Below are 21,645 nucleotides of genomic sequence, written 5' to 3' on the forward strand. Positions count from 1 at the left end.
AAACTCTGAGAACAGCTGCGCTCTGATATGAGCAGAGAGACTGGGAGAGCTGAGAAACTGCCACCACTGCTGTTCACTAAGGCCACTGCTGCCCTGGGTCCCCAGGAGTCATAGCAGAGTAGGTCAGGGCCCTTGTCTTGAATGCAGCCAGCCAGGTTCAAACCCTGCCCATGTGGAAGGTGCCTGAAATTGGCCAGGATTGAGCCCAAACACAGAGCCAGGAGTAATTCCTGAGCACCTCCAGGAACTTCCCCAAATCCTCACCCCCAACTATATAAAATGTTATTCCAAACCTTAGAAGAACAAGCATGGGCTTCTAATTGATTAGATTGCAGCCTGATGAATTCTCCACTAACTGATAATCTATGTTAAAAGTAAAATGAGTAAGAAATGGAGGGATATTAAAACAGGGAGGGCCTTTGACTTGCATGTGGTTAAGCCTGATTTGATCCCCAGCATCCATATTCTCCCCTGAACCCTTCGAGGAGTGATCTCTGAGAGCAGAGAAAGGGGCAAGCTCTGAACACCATTGGGTCTGAGTGTCCCACCCCCACCAAAGAAAAAAATTAAATGAGTTTTTTTTAAAACTACTTTTAGGTTTCTGAAATGCAAAAACTTATTTATAGAGGGAGTATAGGAGCTGAGTTTTATAATCATGTGCTAAAATTGGAGAACAATAGCATAAATAAACCAGAAAGACAAAAAATCCTGTAAATGAAAACTTCAGTATTTTCATCAATAACCAAAAAAATGTAGCCAGAAATGTGGCTTGCTGAGACTACTGCCTTGCATGGGATACCCTGGGTTCAAACTCAAGTCCTTCAGAAGATGTAAAAAAGAAAATCAATGAAAAATAATACAAATAAAACTAAAATTTTCATTGTGAATATTTATGCTGAATGAAGCCAGAAAAAATTGATAGAGAATGATTTCTTTTATATGTGAGAATCAAAGTTTCTAAGCAAGGGAGAAGCAAGGACTAAAGGAAGCACAACTGGTGAACTAATCCACACAACTGAGTCATTCGGGGGTTGAGAGGGCAGTGAAAGGGAGAGAGAGGCACTTGGGCTCTTAGAGGAGGAAGGAAGTCGGTACAATGGTGATGGATATCAGTTTTGAATTATGTGCATGAGAAACTACTAACTACTATAAATTACAGAGCCTCAATAACTTTGAAAATTTTAAAATAAAGTTGAACACATTTATTAATAGAGTAGTAGGGAGTAGACCTGGGGACTGAAACCCTGGGCAGCATCACAGAGGCTGGCCTCTCACAAAGGGATAGGTGGGGCCAAGGCAGGACTTGAACTTCCTGGTTCCTCTGACCCTCAGTTGATGTTCTAGACACTAGCCCAGAAGCCACATATTTTCCTGGTCCCTTCATGACTGTAGGGCTAGAATTGTACCAATGGGTTCAAAATGGAGAATTCTGCTTACTCATTGAATAGTGTCACTTCATTCTGGCTGAGCATCACAACCACTTCCTGGGTGAACATCATCTTTCCCATTCTCTGTGGAGTGGGGATTTTACTCCTAATACTTTCCTATCTTCCAAATGGTCCATCGGAACTACAGCCTAGAGAAGGCAGACACCCCAGGATGGTAAGAAACCCTATGTCCAGAACCAACAGGATGTCATTTTCTCCTCTTTTCTGGTTTTACTTTCACCTTTCTCAACGTACTACATGCTCTGCTGAGAAGCAATGCAACTTCTGTTCTCAGAAAAATAATAGAACCTCATCCTCCTGGGGACAATCCAGGTGCCCATCTCGGCTGAGGATGGGCATTAGGATTCCTGTTCAAAGCTCCAAGCTGGAGCCTAATTTAGAGAGGTTCGGCTAGACCAGCAGCTGAATGCTAGAATGCTGTGGGAGGGAGGCCAGTCAACCCTCTAACTGCTGTTTCAACAGTCTCCTTCCAGGTGTGGAGGGTCACTTTTTCCATGCAGATCCAATAGCAGGAGGAGGGTTTCTGAGCCCCTCAATGCCCAGTGTGTACCAGAAGAGGGTAACCCTGACAGCACTTGTTACCTGAAGTCTAAGGACATTTTTGCTTTTTTGTTCGTTTTGTTTGGGGATGGGGGACATACCCAGGGATACTCAGGGGTTGTTCCTGCCTCTGTGATGAAGAGTCACTCTTGGTGGGCTCAGGATACCAACTGGGGTGCCAGGGGATAAAACTGATGGTGTGCAGAGTAAACGCCTTACCTATTGTACTACTGCTCCAACCTGAACTTTGTGTTTTTTCAGCAGAGGACCATGAGGGGAAAATTATGGTCAGTCTCATAAGACCCTTTGTGTACTTTGAAGAAATATCACACCCAACAAATGTCTTTTCCCTTTGGAGAAATGAATCAATGGAAAGAAAGCTACTACCTCCCTGAGTTAAAAGCAGAAAGACATCATGTTTTTGCTGAACACTGATAGTCTCTAGCTGGTCTAGAGAGAAAACTGGGAAATGGGTACAGACCTGTATTTTCTCTCCCCTCTCAGAATGAAAAGAAGCAAAGGACAAGAAATAGGAGCAGCATGACAGTTGGAACAGGGGAAGGTGAGCTTTTCTATGTAGTCACGTGAGTCACCCCATCTCTCCCATCCCTGAGGCTTGGCTTCCTGTAACCAAGGGTCCAGCAGTAGAACATCCTCAGTAAACAGCCCTGGGAAGACATGTGGAATGTAGGCTAAACCTAGACACCCCTTAATTCCATTCTCAGAGCACTACAAGGAAAATGGGTGCTTCCAGGTGTGCCTGGAGTTGACCTGCAATGCCTGGTCTAAGGGGTCGAACCACCAGGTCAGACTGGGGACACATTTCTTTACTGTGTGCAGATTCATCTGGGGGTGGTTCCTGTACTTTCTTTCCCATAGGGCAGTCTAAAGCCTTGAAAATGCAATGGACTAGGATCACTTTGAAATGACGAAACAGCTATTATGAACCAGGGTGAGAGTGTCAGTGATCATGTGGTCTGATACACTGACACTGAGGTTCTAGAGAAGTAAATTCCCTAATGTCTACCTGGACTTATCTACCTATGACTTGTCTACCTATGACTTATCTCTTTGTTCTTCATAACCCTCTCTCCTGATTCTCAGCATTTAGAGACGGCCAGCAAGAACCTGATGAGACACCAAACTCAAACTATCTTTTGTACAGGTAAATAAACTTCCCCCTGTGTCCTCCCAGAACCTCAGATTCTACTCTGGCAAGGAAGCCACAGAAACAAAGCATAGGTGGGGGGAGGGAGCAGAGGGAAGAACACTCGGAGCTTTGTGACGTCATCACAGGGGCAGTGCAGGGACTCCTGGGCTGCAGGTGGGTACCAGGAGTCCAACCCATTTTGGGCCACTCCACCCCACAGACTGCAGCTTCTATTTTCTGTTCCCTGCAGCAACCTGAGGAAAGGTCCTGACAAAAATGAGTACCAACAGCTTTTGTATGAAAGTTCAAGAACAAGGCATACCAGAACCCACCTGAAAAAATACCATGAAAATGGTGAAAGCTCCCAGCTCTGGGGTCAACATAACAACACAGCCCCTGTCAGAAACTGCCTGAAAATATATCATGACAATGGTAAAAGTTCTCAGCTCAGGCGTAAACATATCAACACAGGCCCTGCCAGAGCTGAAATGAGTGATAACCATCAACACTTAGATCAGGACCCCAGACCAGGGACAGCAGATGCTGCTCCTACTGTTTCTCTCTCAGATGTCTCCAGTCCAGGGGACCTGCTACTTTTGGCCTCTGCCCAGTCATCAGAATGTCAAGCTCAGTCTGAACTGGGCTCTCTATCAAATGATCCTCCTATTAAGTCTTTTCGAAAATCTCTTCTCCCAGCACTATCTGTTCTGGAGTGTCTAAGTTGGTTGCTGTCACTAGCTTTGTGGCTGTGGGCGAGTACCATCTGGTGTTTTATTACAACCACAGCAAGGTACAAGTACCCACGGAAGCCTAAGGCTCAATCAGGGGGTGCTCAGCATGATACCATCATCCACTTACCCCTGGGGAACATCAAAGACAAAGAATATCTGTTCTTCAAGAAACACTCTTCTCCCAAGTATGGCAATGTTTTTCAGACTCATTGGTTAATGTTTTTATTGCCGGGACACCTAAAAGAAAAGTTGGATGCTCATTTATCAAAAAAGAAGAGTCAAATCAAACATGGCTTGTTCCCCGTGCGTGTGCGTCGGTCCTGGATCACAGTCTTCTGCAACTACAATGCAGCTGTGGAAACCAGTAAAATATCATCCTCCAAGGGTTGGAAAGTCCATCAGGCCCAAAAGAGAGAGCAAGTGATGAAAACGACATCTGCCATCAGGGCTGGGAGTCCCCTCACTGTCCCTTTACCTGAGCCTGAGGAAACGACTAAGGCCCTGGGAAGGACCACAACTGAGGTCTGCCAACACTCCTCCAAGGTACTAGGGACTGGGAAGGGGAGCAGGATGCCTTCTCAGACCATTCCATCCAGAGTTCAGGTAAGACCCTGGCAGGGAGAGAGAGGCTCGAGTGTCAGAAGAGGCAACCCTCAGGGGTCTCTAAATTTCATAAGTGAACCAAAGAAGTGTGTAGGTCCAGCTCCAGTCGACCATGCCCAAAAGGTAGCTGTACTGCAAAAGAATTTAGAAAAAAAATCATTGAGCGGCAAAAAGGCCATGAATGAGGTGTATATGAAAAAGACCACCACAGTGATGGTCACCACAGAGGCCAGAAAACAAGTCAAGAGTAAGAATGGCCCAGCTTGGGATGTCATCTTGGACCCTAGTGTTAAGGCCAGGTCCCAGACTGCTAATCCGAATCTGACTCCTTTTAGTTCAATGTTCAACAAGGTGACTGCACAAGATCCAAATAAGCCATATCTAGCAACAAAGGTTGCTAATCAATTTAAACTCAAAACAAATGGAGACTCAGATCAATATTCGCAGTGCCAGCCCATCAAATTGATCCCTAAGGAATCTCACACTGACATGCTCCTTCAAGACAGTGCAACAGGTATGTTGATCCAAGACACTTGCAACAACGTGCTCCTTCAAGACTTGCAGACGAAAGTCCCCCTTGCTGTAGACATCTTGGCTTGTCAGAGGGCACAGTCTGATTCCCCAGAGAAACAATGTGGGGAAAACACTATCCAACTGTTTTTAGACCACATATTTCATGGGGAAAGGAGCCAGAAGCAGCAGGAGCCCAGTATACAAAAAGGTGAGGACCAAGATAACTCAGACAGCCAAATACTTACACCAACAGGCAAACCGAACGATGTTTCTATTGTAGTGAGAGAAGACAGCACTACCCACATGGGTAAGAAGTGTAAGACTATCCCAACTAGGCTAATAGAGAATCTTTTAAGCTCACCTTATGTGAGTAAAGATTCTGCTACAGTTGAGAGAACAATATTGAAGAGTGAGGCTATGGAGAAGGATGAGTCAATTGTTTATGAGAGGGATATGGCTATGTTTGATAAAAGAAAGGATGACAGATGGGCCCAAGAAGGTGCAAAGACTGAGTTTCCACGATGGAAGGATTCCCCAACCAGTGCGAAGAGCTCCACTCTTTTGAAGGGGCAGAGAGGAGACATATTCAGGAGGAAATCCACGCAGCTCATGCCAGAAAATGAGCCTGAAATCATGGGAGGTCACATGAGAGAGAGGATGGGGCACTCTCCGCATTATCTGAACTTCAGTAAGACGGGGCAAGGATTAAAAGATCCAGGTGAAAACATCAGTTCCGCATCAGTCATTTCTCAGAGTCAAGGTCCAGTCCAAAGCAGGCAGATTGAGAACAAAGAGATGCTTGCGGCACACACAATCACATCAGTTGTGGAACAAATATTGGTGGATAAATTGGGACTTCAGCACAGAGTGAGCGCCTCAGGGGCAAACCTGCAGAGTCAAAAACTTCAGATCCCTCCAGGCAGCAGTTCCTCCAGTCAAAGGAACCTTACCTACCCAGAACAAAAGCATTTGAGAAGAGATATGCTCTCCTCTCAGCAGGTCCTTTCTCAGAGGCATAAATATATGATCAACAACAAAAAAAGTGGTGATGGGGTCCTGCCACCCTGGGACCTAGGATCCACAGCTGGACACAGCCAGCAAATTTCCAGGAATTCTGGAACTTCTGACCGGTCTATGAATCTCTCAATGAGCTATGTTAAGAAAAATATGACTTGTTCAACAAGATCATCATCCTCCCGCATTGGCCAAGAGAAAGCTACTTTGCCAGGAAGCCGTTCAGTATGTTCAGAGAAAGCAGTATATTCCTACATTAATACATCTCGCCTGTTCTAACAGTCATCCCAGAATACTGCTTCCTAAAATAAACTTGATTTTTTGTGTTAAGCTTTGTTCTGTTTTTGAGAGTTGGTAGTTTTTGTCTTTTATTCCCAGCTATCTTTTTTTGACTTCAAATGTCTCGAATCCTGGGGAGATGCTGATATCAGCAAACCAACCTCATCCTACTCCCTCACGGCACCTTCACACTGTCCCTACATAAACGAAGGATGGCATGAGGACTTGTCACCCTGAGCAAAAGTCAAAAGAACCCTCCAGGAAGCGGTTCATCTTTCCTCAGGCTCTATCATAATCTTCTCCGTCTCTAGGGTTTGCATTCAAAAAATATCCCAGAGACTCCAAAATTATGAGATAGTTGTACTTGTCACACAAGTAGACCCAGTGACCCAGTGGCCAGAGGTGGACCAATCTGACCCGACTTCACTGGGAAGAAAAGATGACACAGGCTGCAGGGGCACTTTTTCACCTGTCAATGAAAGAATGTGTGTATATGTGTGTATACATGTGTGTAAGAGTGTGTGTGTGTGTGTGTGTGTGTGTGTGTGTGTGTGTGTGTTTATTTTTGTCTAAGGGCATGCAGCATTGGAAGTATAGGGAGGATCTAGGTGTTTTCTTCACCCACCCTGGAGGAATGACCGTCCTTTCTGGAGAATGAAGGGGAATAGTGACTGGGTGCTGTTCACAGGTATCTTGGGTCACTGGGTCTAGTGAGAAGTGGAGGAAGGAGGCAAAGTGACACAGGTGCCCAAAGTAGTGAAAAAAGCTGAACCCAGTTCTGTCATGTTTCTTTGACAAAGAAAGACAATTCTAAGGTCCCAGAGGCTCAGAAAGGTCCCTAGATGCTTCTCCCTGTCCACATCCAGAACTCAGACATGATTAGCTACTCAGCTCCTCACAAAGGCCCCACAAGAAAAACCTTCAAGCTGGGAGGATTATACTGTATGTCTCTGGGTATCACAATTAAGCCAGAGAGTAATGGGAAGACAAGGAAGAACTTCCATTCTTAATGACTTTTATTGAACCTCAAAAGTGACTCCCAGGGGCAGTAGGACTCAAAGGACATCAAACAGGCCTGTAGGTTCATGTTGGTCTTGCATGATTTCCATACTGTTCACCCCAAACATAGAAGAAAGAAGACCTCAGAGCGGATTTTTTGCAAACAGGCTAGAAGTGACCTGTTCAATGATGGGACAGGGCTGGATGGCATACAGCACTATTGCTGACCCAGGTTTGCTTTGTTCAGATGTCTACAGATAATACAGGGAGGCATAATTTTTTATATATAGCACAGCGGGTAGGGCGTTCGCCTTACACGCGGCCAACATGGCCGACCCGAGTTCGATTCCTCCGCCCCTCTCGGAGAGCCCAGCAAGCTACCGAGAGTATTCGATATGCCAGACACAGTAACAACAAAGTCTCCAATGGAGACGTTACTGGGCCCGCTCGAGCAAATCGACGATCAACGGGAGGGCCTTATATAAAAAGAATATATTTTTCTTCTGGAAAGTTCCTGCATGTGATATTTCAGCAGATAATTGAGCAAGTATCACTAGCTGAGGGATCAGTCCAAGTGTGGGAGCAGTTCTATATCTCACATCTAGCGAATCCTATATTGGCCCCACATCCCTGGCTGACCAGAGCTGTGGAATCCCCCTATAGGAGACTGTCTGACCCTCCAACATTCCCAGGAAGAGACCCCTGACAGCCTCAGGCTGAAACCACTAGCAAATCCCACTGAGATTCCCAATTCAGACTCACAGACACAGGCATAGATTTCTGACTCAGCACCATAAAGATTACTCATACAGATTTCCATACAGAGATCTCCCACAGTCCCACAAAGACCTCGGCTAGTCAGAAATTTTGTGCATAGACAGTGCAAAGTTTCTCCCACAGGAGACTCACACAGATACATCTCTCCAAGATCACAGACCAACACAAACCCACACACAGATCTACACAGTCCACACACTGACTTCCCCGTGCCCCACAGAAACTACAAATTCATCACAGTGAGCCCCTCAGTGCAGTGCTTTGCATAGTCACTGAGAGGACTGAATCGATTTTTAAGTCACAGTAAACAGAGAGCAGGAGTATCACTAGCTAAGCCCCTGGATAAAATGTTTATGTATTTTGTTCTTGTACTACAGTATCACTGCTTCTTTTCAAAAAATTACAGTTCTTAGTGCAAACCTGAAAATTCTTTCCTTGATGGAGTTGGTATTACCTTGAGCTCTGACACACTTTTTAAAGAAGTACTAATTATGGCCCAAAATGCCATTATCTAATGAAAAATATTTCACTTATTGAAATTTATTGTTTAGTTGAAAGCCATCAGGTATCACTTTTTACATATTTAATTGGAGATGAACAAAATAACTAAGTTCAAAATAACTACTTTGAAAAATGACAAAGGGATATTACAGCAAATGAAACCCAAAATGAAAAGTTAAATTCACAAAACTGGAAAACTCTACATCTAACTCAACATTTTACACAGAATTACAGAGGCTTGGTTTTGAGATTTACCATATTTTAAATGAAACAAACCACATTTTCAATCATATAAAACTTTCTCACAAAGAAATCATTTCTGATATTTCAGTTCATTCTCTAGCAAATTTCTATTTATTGATCTACAATGTTTAATTATACTGTTTATTTTACTTTTTGATAAAATTAAAAAATTTCAAATGGTATTATGCATATCACTAGAATATAACAAAATTCTAAGGTTCAGTTAAGATAGTTTAAAGTTCTGGCTGGTAAGTATTTGGAGTGGATGCAAACCACTACATGGTTTTCTACTCCTAGCCTCAAAATTGTGTTCTTCTCCCATACAGATTACATTTATCCAACCAACCATCCATGAAAGTCTTAACTCTTTCCAGCATCAACACTAAGGTCTAAACCTGGTAAGAAAAATAAGCTCTAAAGTAGGAAGGGGTAAAAATCATACTGCGTGCTTGGACAAAATTCCTAACACTGAAGCTATGAAATAAAACAATTCGTATACTGAGATAATATAATGGTAGAACTGTCAGAGATTACATATTTTTGTTCCAAAATGGGGAAATAAAGGTGAAGGCAGGGATGAAGGATTCCAAGAAAATCTGTAACCTGACAGAAAATTTCATGAAATCTCAGTACTCAAAGGCAATCTTCTTTGCCTCCTTGTTTCACTGTCCAGATTCACTGGATTAGGAACATCACACCCAGGGTCCTGAGAGGTGCCTGTGCCCTTCCAGATCAGGAGATGAGGGTCACCCAAGTGACGCTCTACACCTACTCTGCTGTGGAACCCATGCAGAAAAGATGCTTCCTCCTTTGTGGGATGCATTGGGCATCCCCTTGTCTCTGAATTCTTTCAAGGATGTTCCATCCCTTCATGGAAGAAAACAGCATATTCAGTCATATATGGCTCAGACTGAGCAAATCCAAGAAATCTAAGAGCCTCTACCTTCCTTCTATCCCTTTACTTCAAACTGGTAGAGTCTTCGTAGGTTTAATTCCATCTCTCACCCTAGCCATGGCTAAGATTACTGATTAAGTCCATGAACCATACTTATGGTCTCTATGAAATGATAACTCAGCTATAGGGTTCTCTTCTGAAAATAACATTTATTTTTTTGCCATAGAGATATGCTGCTTTTCTATATTTCTAGGTCCTGCTTAATAATTATTTCTTCGAGTCATATTTTTAAATACAATTTTTTGCATTTTACTATAATTAAGAAGAAGTATCCAAGCCTTACCTTTTCTACCTCTTTTTTGAGTTCTCCTCTCCTAGACATGTATCAGATGATATATCAAACAAATGAGATATCCCCTTCCACTCTTATTAATGAACTGTCACCCAAAACACAGGTGATGAGTTCTGGTGAGGATGTGGAGAAAGGGGCTCCATGTATACTGTTGGCGGGAATGTAAATTGATGCAGTCACCATGTGGATCTATGAACGCTCCTTGAAATATTAACATTTGGGTACTCTTGGGGTAGATGCCAAGAAGTGGAACCACTTTGTTTATTGCAGCACTATTCACAATAATATCTGGAAACTGAGTGCACAATAATCCATGAGTAGATAAATACATAAACAATAGAATACTGCTCAGCTCTAAGGAAACATTAACTCCTATAACTCACTGCAATGACACAGATGGAACTGGAGGGTATTATTCAGAGTGAACTGAGTCAAAGGAGGACAGATAACAAATGTTCTCTCTCGTCTCATATACAGAGTATAATGCAAATTATAAGAGAGTAGAAAAAATCCAACTCTGAGAGTTAGCTCACAGAACTGAGTTTGATTAAGGGGATTATACAGTGGTGAGAGGGAAGCCGAGAGAGACTGGTGGAGGGAAGCTTGAACTCTAGTGCTACATGTGGTATAGGAAGAATGTATACCTGAAACATTACTTGTAGCAGTATTAGCAGTATTATAAGTTACAGTGCCAAAATAATTTTTCTTTAACAAATTAAATATAGAACCACTGGACATCAAGAATATAGCTAGAGGTAGAACTATTCACATGCATTGGTGAGGCCTGAGTTCAATACACACGTATGTGTGCACGAGGGTGTGCACACACACACACTGGCATACAAACATATAATGAATGTTCTCATGTCTATGTAAACTTGTTAAAAATATAGCAGTACTATTTACAATAAACCACATAGAGAATAATAAAAGTGGTACTATAATTTATATATGTTACTATTATGGGCTGGAGCAATAGCACAGCAGGTAGGGCGTTTGCCTTGCATGCAGCAGACCCAGGTTTGATTCCTCCACCCCTCTCAGAGAGCCCGGCAAGCTGCCGAGAGTATCCCACCCACACAGCAAAGCCTGGCAAGCTACCGTGACATATTCGATATGCCAGAAACAGTAACAACAAGTCTCACAATGGAAACATTACTGGTGCCCGCTCGAGTAAATCGGGGAACAATGAGAAGATAGTGCTAGTGCTAGTGTTCATATGAATTTTTTTTCACTTTTTTAAAAAGCTATTAATTATTTTATTATTTTATTCTACATTATATACATATCATAAAAGGCCACAGCAGTTTTTCAACATATAAACGCTTTAAAAGTAGAGGGCACTATGAAGGATAGACAAGTATCAAAATGAAGTTCCGTAACAAGGGTATATACTCAGTGTAGTATTTCTGAGCAATAACAACGCAGATACCAAGTTATTCAGGTTTAGCTGTGACTATTCCATATGTTTATAAACCTCTTTGGGGTTTATAGCCTAAATATAAATAGCCTAAGTGTGCCAAAGTTGCCATTTAAAGAAAAATGACACTAAAATAATAAACTTCAAGGGATACTTAACACTAGCTCTCCAGTAGTAGGTCCCTAAAAAGCGAGATGAAAGAAAAAAATCAATACCCAAATTCTTCATGTACCCGGGGTGGTGCTTTTTTTTGGGGGGGGAGGGTGGTAGGGAGGTTTGGGGGGCCACATCTAGCAATGCTCAGGAGTTACTTCTGGCTCTGCACCTAGGAATCAATCCTGACGGTACTTGGTGGGATGCCAGGGATTGAACCCAGGGTGGTCATGTGCAAGGCAAACACCCTACCTGCTGTACTATCTCTCTGGTCCCTGGAACTCTGCTTTTTTTTTAAAGGGTCATCATCAAAGTATCTTTCAGAGTCTCTTCTTAAATAATAACAAAAACACTGGTTTCTGCTCTGTGAAAATACATCTTTAAAACTAACTGGTATCAGCAGATTCATATAAAAAATACAGTACACCAAGCTACACTGGTATATTTCCATATTAAGAACTTCAAAATATACTTATCAACTGAGACCATAGTCCTTGCATTAGTTTTCAGTCTAAATAATTATAGATAAAATACATCAATCATAAATTTCTGTAAAAGATAATAAAATATCTTCTTTAAAAAACAAAACAATAAGCTATTACTCCATTGTTTCCAATTTATGAAAATGGAACAGCCTTATGGCTGTTGCCAATCCTGAGTTCATTATAATAAAAATGGCCCTAGTTCCTGGTTAAAGTCAGCAACCAATCCCATTTCTCTCATTTCTCTTCAGTAGATCTTCTAGTACTGTAGGCAAGAATCTGTTTTAGGTATTATTTTGTCCATTAATAAAATTATATACCAAAAACTGACCAGTGCCACAGTACTGTGTTGCAAACAGTTTTCCATCAGGCGTGGGATCTGAGAAAGCAATTTCTTCTTTACTCAAGTATGAGCCGTATATAAAATTGCTCCTTAGGCATTCAATCATTCGAGAAGCAATTTTCTTGCGTCGCATCATGCTGAATACCCATATACGGCTGATACCACAGATTGCAGGTTCTGGCAATGTTGAACAGCACCAGGCCTTTTGCCTTTCAAATCTGACTTTTTCTTCTTCTGACCTTACAACTGGAAGTTTCTCTTCTATGACTCTGTAGCCCCACTGGATATGTTCCGCAATTAGACAGCCAACTACTTTTTTGTCATTAGAAATAAAGAGAAGTGTTTTAGTTCTAGAATAGCACATTAGTGGAGCCTGTTGGAAACCTAAATCATTATCAACCATCTCTCTAATTTCGTCGACCTTTTTCAAAGCATACTTTGGGTCTTCAGGAAGGACCATTATTATCCTGCCATCTGGGTATTCAGCCAGAATTCTTTCTTTTTTCCAGCCCACATATTTTACAGCACTAATAAACTGATTATGGAAGAGCAGATGTTGTGTTTCATCTTCAGGATTTGAAGCTGTGTAAAGCATGCCACAAACATTACAAGATACTGCTCCAAATCTTTTTTGTCCAGCATCTATGATCAAGCGATAGCACGGCGGGTAGGGCGTTCGCCTTACAAGCGGCCAACATGGCCGACCCGAGTTCGATTCCTCCGCCCCTCTCGGAGAGCCCGGCAAGCTACCGAGAGTATTCGATATGCCAGACGCAGTAACAACAAAGTCTCCAATGGAGACGTTACTGGGCCCACTCGAGCAAATCGACGATCAACGGGAGGGCCTTTACCTTTAGAGGTCTTTTTAGTTAAGCTGTTTATTCCATTTAGTATACATTTCACAGGCTTTGTTTTTCTACTGGGAAAGAAACGATTACACTGAACATCCTGATTTGTTTTCTGGTGATGAAGTGTTTGCCCTTCAACATCGGTCTCTTCCAACTTCACTTCCGTACACTGGTCCTCATTTACACTTTCTACTTGTGAAGATTCCTTTCTCACCTCTACAGTATCTGACTCAATTTCACCAGCAATTTCTTCATATAGTTGAAGAATGCTACCTCGCTTGTTCTTTCCTTCTTACTCCAGTTCGTTATCGACATTTTGTTCAGGCACTAATGGCTGTGGACGTTTTGGGGATTTTGCAGTAGTAATCACTTGTGTATGAACAGACTTCTTCATTTCACTCTTTTTAGAGATCAGTGAAGTAGCCACTTTTGATCTTTTTATCTCAGAAGCTACAGGCACAGGTTTTGTTTCCTCTTTTCTAGAATTCTTCTGATGACATTTTTCATCGGATCCTTTTAAGCACTGAGAACTGCTGGTATCAGCTGCCTGGTGCTCTACTTTGCGTTTTTTTCCTTTTGGTGAATTTATTTCATTGAGAACTGGATTTCCATCCTCTTTAAAGTCAGACTTCTCCTGTACTTTCCTTTTCACATGGTTTGTACTTGTTTTTACTTTACTAGTCTTACTCTGAGTATTACTACAGTACTCTTTTCTTGTTAGTGGAAAATTCTGTTTAACTGCTTGTACGGGGCCCTGAATTTCTCTACTCCGCAGAGTCCTTGTTGAAACCTCTGCTAATTGTTGTAGTCTTTGTGATCTTCGGTTAAGCTGCTCATTCGATGTGGAGGTTTCATTCACTGATTTTTTCTGAGATGATTTCTTCTTTTTCATAGATTCTTGTTGTGAATTTAGTTACATTTTTATTAATGGAGTTGTTAGCTTTTTTGTCACTGGATGCTGCCTTTGCTGACCTTGTACTCATGCATGTTCCAAATTCAGGCCGATTTATTTTATTTTCACTGGAAGAATTAACTGGTGATTTTAAAACTTCCTTTGGTCCTGATTTTTTGGCTAGATTTTTCTGAGACTCTTCAATTTTTGTTTCTAAATTTCTATCTTCTCTTTTCTTAGTGACATTGGAGGAATTTTCTTTTGATTTCTCCTGCATGGACATCATTCCTTTGTCCCCCTTTTCTGAGTAGTTTTGAGAGAATTTTCGTGACCTTGAAGCTGGGAATGCTGAATACCTAGTATTATTACTGAGAAGCAGGTCTTAAGAATGAACTTTAACTGATGCTGCTATACATTTTCAACAAGAATACTGGTTTGCTTCAAGTAAGGTTTCTGTCATCCAGTTCTTTTCCCACAAGACAGAACTGATCTTTCAGCAACCATAACTCATGAAAATTTGACAAAATCATTCCTTATAATATGCTCTTAACACATTACACAGCACCTTACTGAAACGGGAATCATGTATCACTTTAAGTTGATTGATGATGCGTCTAATAAATGATGATTCTAAAAACTTCCTGTGTATTTGTGATCTGTCATCCTTGGAGGCGGGAACCCATTGATATTCGAATATTCCACCTAGGAAGTCTTCTCCCAGCAGCTTCTGCAAAAGGCTCCTTCCTGAACTCATCTGAGGAACACTAGGCGCTGCAAGGACTTTCTGTGTTAAGCAGCCCCCCTGCAGCTCTGGGGCACGGCGCCCAAGGTTCCTGGGACTAATCCCAAACCGGCTCCGCTCGCCCGCCGCCCCGCCACGCGCCCATTCCCGGGTCAAACGCCTCCAGTGCGCCGCTCCGCGAGCTCCAGGGGCGGGAGGTGGGGGTGGCAAAGTTCTCTCCTTTGGGGACCTGCTCCACCCCGCGGCACGTGCCTCTCCCCGGAAGGAGCGAGAACGCCCCGAAACCCTCCCCCGCCACTCTCGCACGCAGCCCCCGGCGCCCCCGAGCCCCGACTCTGCGGCCGTGACCTTGCCCCGCACCCCCTCCCCGGGATCCCCGCAGCCCGGCCCGCGCGCGCACAGGCCTCGGGGTGCAGGCGGGCCGCGGGGAGTGGGGAGCGGGGGTCAGGGTCCGGCCGGGCCGCGGCTACCTGCAGGCGCCCCACCCCCACCCCCGCTGCCCGCCCCGCCCCGGCCGCCGAGGTCCCCGCGGTCCTGCAGGCTGCAGGTGGGTCGGCGCTCGCCTCGCCGGGACCCCCTCGGCGCTCTCCCGCGCGTCTGACGAAGCCCGCGTACCTCTAGTGTTCATATGAATTTAAATATTGATCTTACCAAAATACTTTCACAGATACATCTAAATTAATATTTGGGAAAAATAATTTTTAAAATAAAGTCTCCAATGGAGACGTTACTGGGCCCGCTCGAGCAAATCGATGAACAACCGGAGGGCCTTTACCTTTACTTAAAATAAATTAATGACAAAAAATAATAACTGGTCAAATGTCTGGGCAAAGATTATACAAAATGATACACAAAATTGAGGACCACAATAGTGTTTTTGTTTTTCCTATTTTCTTGAAGAATTTGTATAAGATTGAAATTATTTGTTCTTGAATGTTAGACAGAAGTTAAATGGGCCTAGAGATCTATTTATAGGAAGATATTTCATAGAAGACAATCTATTAATAATTATAAAATATTAAAGACTTTAAGTTCATTTTTATCAATGATACTACCTAGAAATTTTTTCAAATAATATTTTTCATATTTGAAAGTGGTCCAAATGTATTTAATATCTGTAACTGTCCAAACATATATCCACCTTTAAATTTTTCTTATATTATTTTCCTGGTTTTTTTCTTTATCCTTTTTATCTGTGGTGGTCCATTTCTGCTCTGACTTTTTGCAGTGCTGAGGCTTTTCAGGGCTATCACTGATAATACTGAACTCAGGGCCCTGTGCATCCCAGGCATGTGCTCCAGCCCAGCCCATTGGCTATCTCCACAGCCCTATCTTTCCTTACATTTTCTTCTTTTTTTTTTTCTAAATTTACTTCATCAAAATCAAAGTAAGGGGATTTAGTGTTCCAGTTTCAAGTTGTTTTATAAAACTAAATCTTGTGGAGTTGGAAAGATGGGGTGTATATGAACAACCTGGGACTGAACTCCAGCACTCAAATGGTCTATAACACTACTAAGAGTGTTTCCTAAGAAGAGAGTCAGGAGTAAGACCTGAGTACCATGAGTTGTGACCCAAAAACCAAAAACAACAACAAAAAGAGAAAACAATAAATTGTATATCTAAAGTTAAAATCTTTCATTCTCTGTCATTTGAACTTAACTATTGTTCTTTCTGAAACTTCTTATAACAAATGCTTAGCTCGTGGAGACCTCTGGAGACTTCTTTTTGTTGTATCTACATACGGGAATCACTTAATCTAAATAATGCTTGAACTGCACTGCACGATATTTGATTCTAAGGTTACCTAGTATCCATTAGAAATTCTTCTTCAACTCATAGTTTAGAACTTATTTCTTAACTAATGCAATATTTTAACACACATTTTGAAATATGTATTTCTAACTTGGCTGTCTCATAACAGAGAACATATTCTCCAATAATTCAGATCAACATTTGTTGAGAGTTAATGGATTGTCTGCCCATTTTTCAGTGTTTGTGTGTGTGAGTGTGGGGGGCGGTGGTTATTTGCATAGTTTTAAAAGACATTCAGGAACTGGCACCACGGGAAAGGTACTGACCTTAAATGAAGCAAAGCCAGGTTCAATCTCCATCACCCCAAATGTTCCTCCAAATGCCACTAGGAGTGATCCTAGAGTGCAAAGCCCTTCACCAGAGGGTGGGGTGCAAAAACTTAAAACAAAGATACATTCAGCATGAGTTACCTGTAGTTATACTAAAAATTATATTTGTCTATGAGTTCAGATTTGTTAGTCATTTTTTCAATTGTAGCACTGTAGCACGGTCCTCCCGTTGTTCATCGATTTGCTCAAGCGGGCCCAGTAATGTCTACATTGTGAGACTCGTTCCTCTATTCTAGTGAATTTATTGTTCTACAAATGTATATGTAGGACATATACATAGACCACATACTTTGATTCACAAATATTTGAAACCATACTTCCAGGAAAAAGTAACATTTTAACATATAATTAAAGTACCTCCAATTATTTTGCTTTGGCTTCTATTTTGATTTTCTTAAAAAAGATATTAATTTTCCTTAAAAAGATCTTGATCCTTTTATTTAATGTTTTGTGAATCTTAATGTTTATTGTATAGTTCCATTTTGGAGTTTTTTCTTATAAACAATTCATATTAGATTTTTTAAATGTTTTCTTATTTGCTTTTTAAGAAAATTGAAGTTTATTACAAAGTATAAGAGAAGAGAAAAGAAACTCCCCATATAGGAACAACTTAGTATAGGCATGAGTTTAGGTTTCATTTTTATCTGAGAATTTTTTTTCTAAATAAGTTTCTTTCATTGCAATCAATTTAGTTATTAAGGTTTATTGAGATTCATTGCTAAAATCTTAATTTTGTTCCTATTAATAGTATTACTTATTAATAATATTCCTCTGCTCTCTTATTCAGTTGGATTATGCTATCTCTGCTTACTATGTCTTCCATTGAACTTATTTATCCTCTATTTCTTTTGTTTCCCTGGATCTTATAAATGAACAATTACAGTTAATTCCACAAATCTAAATTTGACTAAAATACATACATACATACTAGATCCGTAAATGCATACATAAATACTAAATACTATTTATAAATACATACAAAAATACATAAATACTAAATAATGAAATATTTAGTATGAGTTACCTGAAGTTATACTAAAAAATTATATTTCCTTCTGGCACTATACAGAACTTTACAAAAGTAAATATTAATAACAATGTTTGGGGCAAGGAGATAATAAGTCTGGAGCACATGGCTCCGAGTTTAATCCCTGTCACTGACAACTTCCTGACCACTGCCAGATGTATCCCTGATGCAGTACTGTGAGCACCACAGATTGGGCCCAAACACCGATCCATCCTGGAGGCACCATGGAACCACGACAACAGGGAGTAGCTCCCAGTTCCATAAACACTGCTAGGAGGCCCTTGAAACAAACTACACTCATTTATTCCTCTTCAGAGCTAAGTGTTGGTGTATCTATTTTCACTCCATCTAGTTGTTGTCAGTTCCTCTGCACACTTCTATCACCATTCTATCAATAAATAAAAATAAAAAAGAAAAATAGATATTTATTGCTTCCCAGTGCACAGGAACTGTAGAGTTCCCTGTAGAGAGTAACTGGTTCCTGCTACTGCCTTCTGCTCTCTATAAACCTGCCCCATATTGCAGCATCTCAGAAGCCCGAGATGTACCTTTTCCCAGGCTCTGAGTTCTGGAATTTCAGTTTCTCAAGTACTAGAAGTGGCAACCCTAAAGAAAGTGCCTATATTATTCTAGTTGTATTTGTCTTTTTAATCTTTCAATATCTTTTGAACAATTTCATGTTTTAAATCTTTTTGCTACCTGGATAAATCTAGGAAAACTGAAGATCAAGGAAAGGCGCAGGAGCTGAGGAAGAGGTTGTAATTATCTAACTCCTCTTGCTATAGCCACTGTTGTTGGCAGGTGTCCTTTGTTTAAAGACCACAGGGCAGCTGATGAGAGTTAGTGTTTTAAGTCTCCAAACTGAAGCCCAGGGCTCATTCGCCTACTGGAAGACAAGTAATTGAGGTAGAGAATTATTTCTTTACTCTGAAAAGTCTTCTTATTTGGTTAAATTCGAATTCTCCTTACTGGGTGCCTAACACAATCTTTCTCATCTTTGGTGCAGTGAGCATCTTCTTTGTAATACTGCCCTTTTACCATCACCTGAAACACCTAGAAATATCCAGGAGGTAAGAAACCATAGGAAACTCAAGAAAACAAGCTTTTCTCTTCTCTTTTGATGTATGGGTGCACTCCAACCTTACAGTCCCTTGGGCAGTGTTATTCCCAAGCTTCTCTAGGCCTGTTTCTGAGCCTGGAAATCAGGAATGTGTGAAGGTTCGTTTTTCTGTTCAGGAACCTTCCTAGGGTTGAATTTCCTGAGAGATGACTTTGCCTCTGATCACTTTGGGACTAGAAGCCAAACCTCCAGGAACAGGAGGGAAGGTGCTTGCTGTGGCTGCAACTTATCCTTCACCATTTCCCTGGTCTTTCTCTTGTTCCTTTTATAGGACCCTGAGAACGCAGAACAAAAGACTCTGTGGTTTTCCTCCCTTTTACTTATTTCTAGAGATGAAACACCAGAGAGAGACTACATGAGACTCTCATGAATTCCCTCCCTCCCTGCTCTGCAGCTCAAGAAACACATGCATACTCATGTGAGCTCTGTCAGGCAGGAATTACTTACAAAGTCGACATATAAAGCAATTTGATCAAGGCTTTGTTATAATATAGCAGGAAAGACTTGCATTCAGCCAAATCTGGTTCGATTCCCCACAACCCTTAACGTTCCCCAAGTCTGTCAGGAGTGATCTCTGAGCATAGTGCCAGCAGTAAGCTCTGTGCACCACTAGTTGTAGACCAGAATAGCACTGTAGCACTGTAGCACTGTCCTGCCATTGTTCATCGATTTGCTCAAGCGGGCCCAGTAACATCTCCATTGTGAGACTTGTTGTTACTGTGTTTGGCATATCCAATACCTCACGGGGAGCTTGCCAGGCTTTGCAGTGCGGGCGAGATACTCTGGGTAGCTTGCCGGGCTCTCCGAGAGGGGTGGAGGAATCAAACCGGCGTTTTTTAAAATATAGAAAAAGCAATTTGGACAGGGTCATTCTTCCATTGATTTATATAGATATATAGAGCTATTGAAAGCCCTTCCGTGTGCACGCCTTCATACAAGAGAACATTTCCCTAAGGACTTCAGTATCAGTATGACAAGACTGATGGTGCCACTCAAGAACTGAGAACAACGGTGTGACAAGGTTAGAGAGCGCTCCCCCGCCACCCCACTGAAGGCATCAGTGTGACGAGGCTCAGAGCCCCGCCCCCCCCTTACTGAGGTGTCAGTGCGACAAGGCTCAGAGCCCGCCCCCCCACCACTGAGGCTCAGAGCCCCATGAGGCGTGAGGCATCAGACAGATGAGGCACAGAGCACCACCCCCCATACGGAGGCGTCAGTGTGACTAGGTGCAGAAGCCCCCGAACTGAGGTGTCAGTGTGACGAGTTGCAGAGCCCCCCCCCCCATACTGAGGCCTCAGTGTGATGAGGCTCAGAGCCCCAGGAGGCGTCCTCAGTGAGATGAGGCGTAGAGCACCCCACACCCCCACTCCCGAGACTGAGGCATCAGTGTCACGAGGCGCAGAGCAGTCCTCAGCCCCCCCCAAAACAGACCCTGTCCTTAAGGTCCCCACCTCTGGGCAGTGAGAGGCACAGTTGGTGCTGAGCAGCCTCCTGTGAGCAGCCAGCCCTGACCGCGCAGGGTCTTCCTCAGGAAGCCGCAGCCCGCGAAGGGGCAGCCGGAAGCGCTCTCAGGGCCCACGTGAAGGCTAGGCAGTTCCCCGCGGTGGGGGGCGGGGGGAGGGGAAGAGCAGAATTCCCAGAATGCCCCGCTCTCAGGGCCCACGTGAAGGCTAGGCAGTTGGGGGGGGGGGGGGAAAGAGCAGAACTCCCAGAATGCCCCGCTCTCAGGGTCCACGTGAAGGCTAGGCAGTTACCCAAGCGGTGGGGGGCGGGGGGGGGGGGAGGGGTAGAGCAGAACTCCCAGAATGCCCCGCGCTAGGGTCCTGGGGCCGGCCGGAAGGAGCCGAGCAGCAGCAGCAGCAGCAGCAGCAGCAGCAGCAGCAGCAGCAGCAGCAGCAGCAGCAGCAGCAGCAGCAGCTCTTGCTGCTTAAGGGGCCCTGGACTGTGCGCTTGGCCTGTGAGCTTGTGCTAGGGGGTCAGTAGCTTCCTCTAGAGAAGCAGGTAAAAATCTCAGGCTTCTGATTATGGTCTGGATTCTGCTCACCATCCCTCGTCCAGGATTTACCCGTGATCCCCTTTTGTGGAAGATGCTCCCCCGTGCTTTTATCACTTAGGAATGTCAGAGGGTTGGGGGGGGGCTCTTCCAGGAACCCAGATCCAAGATGAATAAGAATACATGAATCTCTCGTTCCTCTGCCATCTGCATGTGTTATGCAGCTCTCTATACAACTGTACCCCAAAATAATGATCAAATTATTTTCTTTAAAAAATTTCTCATTCACCTCTCTGCAGGTTCATGGGTCAGCACGTCCCTGCCCCAGGCACGTTCCCCACCCCCCCTTCACGTCTCCACTGCCTGGCAGCCAGAGGAGACTTTGGGGAACACCTTGCCACGCTGTCCTTCTCTGCAAGTTTGTCGCTCAGCACATCCC

At 43.0% G+C, this 21,645-nt stretch overlaps 1 pseudogene; it reads right to left on the reverse strand.

Moving 5' to 3' along the window:
- Positions 1–12,238: 12,238 nt before the first annotated feature.
- LOC130034969 (N-acetyltransferase ESCO1-like) lies at positions 12,239–14,508 on the reverse strand (annotated as a pseudogene).
- Positions 14,509–21,645: the final 7,137 nt, after the last annotated feature.

This window comes from Sorex fumeus, unplaced genomic scaffold (assembly GCF_029834395.1).
Source record: "Sorex fumeus unplaced genomic scaffold, SorFum_2.1 ptg000063l, whole genome shotgun sequence".
Taxonomy (NCBI): domain Eukaryota; kingdom Metazoa; phylum Chordata; class Mammalia; order Eulipotyphla; family Soricidae; genus Sorex; species Sorex fumeus.